Here is a 6,186-nt window from a genome sequence, read left to right as displayed (position 1 = left end):
GATTTGTCTTCTCTCTCTGTCCCTTGCTAACAGATACTCACTTAGATCATGCTGGCTTCCACTTTCATCACTTTCAACAGTCCCAATTTCTCTTTGACTAGCAGGTGCTGGTGAAGATTGAGGCTCCACCTCAATTTGTACATTCTCATCTGGTGTAGTTTCATTGTTCTTAGAATTGTTTACAGCTTTGAGAGCCATTTCTTCTTCCTTGAACACTACATCCCTACTAATCATACACTTCTTATACCCAGGTTCTAGACACCATAGCCTATAACCTTTAACTCCTTCAGGGTAACCCACAAATATGCATCTCAATGCTCTTGGTTGGAGTTTGTCTTGCTTAACATGCATAAAAGCAGTACAACCATAAACTCTTAAATGTTCTAGGTTAGGAGCTTTACCTGTCCACATCTCTTGAGGAGTTTTAAAGTTGTTGGGCACTGAGGGTGATCTGTTGATTAAGTAACATGCTGTTTTGATGGCTTCTCCCCAAAATGACCTGTCCATTCCAGCACTCAGCAGCATGCATCTTACTCTTTCAAGGAGGGTTCTGTTCATTCTCTCAGCAACTCCATTTTGCTGAGGTGTTTTGATCACTGTTCTATGCCTTTGACTTCCCAACCTGCTACACAATTCATTAAACTCATTAGAACAGAACTCAAGGCCATTATCAGTCCTTAATACCTTGATTTTGTTCCCTGTTTGATTTTCCAGCAGCCTTTTCCAAGTGTCAAATGTAGGCAGTGCTTCATCCTTGCTTTTCAGTAAATGAATCCACACTTTTCTACTGCAATCATCAACCATGCTTATGAAATAGTGAGCTCCTCCTTTAGTTTGAATTCTAGAGGGTCCCCAAAGGTCTGAGTGCACATAACCAAGTTTTTCAGTAGTGTTGTGTTCAGCCTTAGGAAAGTTCAGCCTGCAAGATTTCCCTAACACACATTCATCACAAAACTCGAGTCCCTTTGTCAATTTCTTCTTGAATAGACCTTGCTTATTCAAATCCTCAAGTCCTCTTTGACTAACATGTCCTAATCTGAGATGCCAAAGCTTGACATGACTCAGTTTGAATTTACAGCAGGTGCAGCACTCCCTGTTGTAGTGTTGATGTCCAGAAAGTATAGACCATTCTTAAGTGTTCCCTTGAACACAGTTTCTGACCCTTGGTCAATTTTCATTACTCCATTCTCAATCTTGACAATAAAACCTAGTCTATCAAACATTCCAATAGAAAGAAGGTTTCTTTTAAGGTCTGGCACATACCTCACATGCTGCAAACTTTTCATGATTCCATCATGATTCTTTAACTGAATTGTGCCAATACGTTGTATTTCACAAGCCTTGTTGTTTCCTAAGAGAACTGTACCCCTGTGATTCTCCAATGTTGAATCAAACAGTTCTTTATTTGGTGTCATGTGAAATGAGCACCCTGAATCTAGGATCCATTCACCATCTGATCTTGAGCTAGACACAACAAGTGCATCTGATGACACATAGCCATCTGCAACATCAGCAACACCATGTTTCTTGAACTTGTGCTGGTTCTCTCTCTTTAACTTAGCCTTCAAAGCCAAGCAATCATCTCTAAAGTGCCCTTCTTTCTTGCAGTAGTAACATTTCTTCCCTGCTGCAGCATTGGAATTGGAATTCTCTGAGTTGTTCTTTGAACTGAACCTGGACTGGTTTCCTCTGAAACCACTTGTGCCATGCCTTCCTTTGAACTCTCTTCTTGGGACTTTACCAGTAACAATGAGCAAGCCATCACCATTGTTATTCCCTTTCTCATCACCTTTCTTCTGAATTTCCTTAGAGTTCAGGGCTGCCTTTACCTCAGTCATTGTCAATGTCTCTTTTTCCATAAAAGATTGTATCAACAAAGTGTTCATACATCTTGGGGAGTGAGCTTAACAGGATTATTGCTTGATCTTCATCCTCAATTTTCACTCCAAGGTTGTTTAGATCCAAAATGATCTTGTTGTAGTCATCAAGGTGCTTCCTTAGTTCTTTAGTTTCATCCATTCTCAGGGTATACAGTTTCTTCTTGAGGTAGAGTTTGTTTGCCAAGGATTTCTTCATGTAGATTGAAGACAACATGTTCCAGAGGCCTAGGGCCTTTTCTTCATCAGCAACTTCTCTCAGAACCTCATCTCCAAGACTGAGCAAGATAGCACTGTGTGCTTTTGTTTCAATTTCCAGCCTTTTTCTCTTGTCATCGATCAGGTCCAATGCATCAGGATCCAATGCCTCATAGATCCCTTGATGCACCAGAAAAGCTCTCATCTTAATTCTCCACAAGCTGAAATCATTGGAGCCAGTGAATTTGTCCACCTCAAACCTTGCAGAAGTCATTTCAGATCAGATTCTTGAAGCTTAAATCTGATTCTTGATGACTTGAATTTGGTTCTTGAAAGTTTGAAGATGAATCTTGATCACTTGATTGCTGTTCTTGATCTTCAAAGACAGCCTTGCTCTGATACCATTTGTGGTGAAAAACACCCTCAATACTTGGCCAAATCAGTGCCAATTAACAGCAAGAACAACAACAACATAACAAGCAAACAAGATTAATACAAATCAAAAAACTAAAAAACAGAAATGAATGAAAATTAAGTAAGACTTAGCATTGAATCAATTGAACTTTATTCAAATGTCTAGCACCTTTACAATCCGATTCATGTACTCAATTTGAGTCTAAGTGTAAGACACATTACATATCAAACCTCACATGGTAGAAGTCATCTCATAGGATGAGCAATTCTACTTTTACAACCCTCCTAAACACTCACAAGATTGGTACAGAAAATTAGAGAGAAAGAGAGAGAGATTTCTAGGTGAGAGGCTCGGATTGGACTAACTGTTGACTGCAGCCTTGGTGCCTTTATTTTTTATAGGCATTGGTCTTGAATTAAGTAGTTAGGTATGCTTAGGTGTCAAGTTTATATAACTAACTTAACTAACCAATGTCAAAGATAACATAATATGGTGATGTGGCAATAGCTTAGTTGAGACAAATCATACAACAAAATTATTAATGTTAATTATTAATAATTAATACAAACGTAGGAATGAGAGTGGTATTTGGAAAGGTTGTACTTTTTTTTCTAGTTAATATAATTCATTAATATGAATAGTAGGAATGAGGGAGTTATCATCCTGGAAGAGTTTTTTTTTTTTTTTTTTTTTTGAGATAATTATTATTATTAATTATTGATAAAAAAAAAATATAAAAAATTAGAATGAGAATAATATAACGGTAGAGGAAAGGTTTTTTTTGAGATAATAAAGAGTTGGAATGAGAAGGATATAACGGTAGTGGAAATGTTTTTTTATTATTAATTTTATTAATATATAATTAATAAAATAATAAACTAAATATATACTTAAATCTTTAAAATAATAGGAGTAAATTTAAGAAATTGAGAGAAGAGAGATTGAAAAAAATTGACATAGAAGTTGCCACATCAACTCCCCTAAAACTCTCCTTTATATATATATTGATTTAAATGGTTGTAATAAAGAATTGATTACTTTCCGTTTTAGTTGTGGTAAACCAATTCACACACTATATTTTTCATGAAGTTTGGGAATAAAAAATTTTATATCAAATTTACGAATATAGTAAATTACAATATATGCATTATCAGATACGCTACCTAATTAAAAATGTAGAAACCTTTTGATTTTTTTTTTTTGTTTAATAGCATATATTTATATTTTGCTCAGCTTTTTATTAGGGTGCATTCCAAAGCTCAATTTTAGCTATAAAAATTACTTATAGTTTAGTAATTATTTTATTAATAATAAAAAAAATTGTGAAAAAGTAATAAAAATTCGAATCTAAATATAAAAATAAACTATTTACTTAAGAAAAATAGTTCGGCGAGTAAAGTAGGATAAGAATTTGAGCATAACACGGAAAACAAGATGTACAGGTCATATAAACTTACCCTTTTTAAAAATATTAGTATGATGCGATCTGTATTTTTTATGGCACCACGATCGACCCATATAATTTGAAAAGAAGAAAAAAGTTTGAATCAAGCTAACACGAGAAGTACAAATTTACAATACTATTCAATATTACATTTATAGGGATAAGATTGGAAAGCAAGCGTGAAATGATGTGGTTTCAATTTTACATTGGAACACTTTTAATTAAGACTAACAACTATGCCTTTTTCCAAAAAAAAAAAAAAAGAAAAAAAGTATGGAAACTTTCTCACAAATTATCTAAAAAGACCCCCTACCTTTATGTCTAGTATATTTATATACATGTAACATTACTTGTTCCAAGAATTGGCCATAAAGTCATACTAGCTCTAGCTCTGGCTGATTCTCGTGAAACACTATTACACTCTTAGCATTCTTGAACATGAAGTAAAGTATCATTTGACCAATGCCAAGAAAAAACACCAATACATTTAGAAGTTGTGTATAATATAACACAAAAAACAAATATATTAACAAATGATCAGTCAAATTAATAACAATATTATTATTTATATATATATAAAAAGATATACTTACAGCTATATAAAGGTCTTTGACTAAAAAACTATAAAAAAAACTACATGATTGCCCCTAGTGTGATGAAAAATGACAACAGAAATGGCATAAACTCTACGCTCATAGTTTTGATAACTTGTCTCTACATATATATTATATTAAAATAATTAATAATTAATAAATATATTATATATAAGTTCAATATATATATATGTTATATTCATATATTAAGTATATATAATAAGTACCATGGTAGAAAAATGTGCAGCAAATACACCAATGTTAAATGCGAGACAAATCAATCCAACTACTTGGCGTCGTAGATCTCCTTTAGTAAGGAGAGTAGTCAATACAATCATTAGCCCATAGCCGAAAACATTCGGTAACAGAAGAATCTTCACAGTCTGAATCTACATTAATCAATTATATTTAATTAATAATTATTTTTATTAATCTTTACTGTAATTATTAACAAAATAAAAAAGTAAAATTAAAACAAAAGAGCTTTGACACGTGTACAGCAAAAAACATTATAGCCTCTACTAGAGTATGTTTCTAATATAATTTTTGTCAATTCACTAGGAAAATTTTATTATATATGCATACTAATGGGGGAAATTATTTCCCTAAACTTATGCATTTTAAAATTATAAAATGTGTCATATTTCACAAATATCAAATATTATGAGTTGAGGGAAAAAAAATGAAGTATATGTACGCATAAAAAATCGAATTTCCCATTCAATATTGTTAAAATAAAATATTAATTCAAAATATTAATAGTGGATGAATACTTTAAATTTTTTGGGAGCGTAAAAGATAAACAAGCCAATGTAGATGGTCTTGATGACACGACCAAATGAGTTAATAATAATGAGCAGCAGAACACCAACCTGAAGCAATGCATAGTACATCTATAACGTTGAACTTAGCAGTGCTATGAGATATGGCAGTGATTGAAACCCTTCGGCTGATTTACTTTTGTAAATCTTGTGAAATGTTGGTCTACAGTAAATATAATCCAAATTTAAATATATTAATACTAATAATAATCTCGTGCATTTATAAAATAATAAATATAGTTAAGCGATTTTCTTACACTCGAGCAAGGAACGCCATGAAAGATATGATGTTACCTAAGACACCTAAGACAATGATGAGTGTAGCCATATCCATGGGTTCATTTGGTTGCCGCTAGAGAGAGGAGACGAGGGGGGATGGAAGTGAATGGCTATAAATCTTCGAGTTCTTAAATCACTAGAGAGAGAGAGAGAGAAGACGCTCGAGTTCTTAGATCACTAGAGAAAGAGAGAGAGCAGACGAAGGGGATGAAGTGAATGGCTGTTGTAGGATTTCTTGATGTTTCTCGAGTTCTTATATATATTAATGATATATATGGCTTCGGGTACACATTTTTTTTGTCTAGCCCGATGAGGCCCGATGGTTCTTTAGTTTTTTAAGGTTGGGGAAGATGGGCCGATTATGCCTTATGGTGGCCCTGATGGGGGCCCGATAATTGGGTTAGGCCGGATAGGGCCCGATTACAGGCCTGATGGGTGACCCCGAGTGTGGAATGGCCCGATGGGGTCCGATTGCAGGCTTGATGCAGCTCGACACCGGTCTGATGGTATCACAGAAAAATTGAGGAATACAAAGGCCCGATGGGTCCGATGGTTGGCC

General features: G+C 34.1%; 1 pseudogene; it reads right to left on the bottom strand.

Moving 5' to 3' along the window:
* Positions 1-4,269: 4,269 nt before the first annotated feature.
* On the bottom strand, positions 4,270-5,682 carry LOC115719922 (bidirectional sugar transporter NEC1-like; annotated as a pseudogene).
* Between the last annotated feature and the right edge of the window lie 504 nt (positions 5,683-6,186).

This window comes from Cannabis sativa, chromosome 9 (genome assembly GCF_029168945.1).
Source record: "Cannabis sativa cultivar Pink pepper isolate KNU-18-1 chromosome 9, ASM2916894v1, whole genome shotgun sequence".
Classification (NCBI taxonomy): Eukaryota; Viridiplantae; Streptophyta; class Magnoliopsida; order Rosales; family Cannabaceae; genus Cannabis; species Cannabis sativa.
This window is presented reverse-complemented; position numbering and strand designations above follow the sequence as displayed.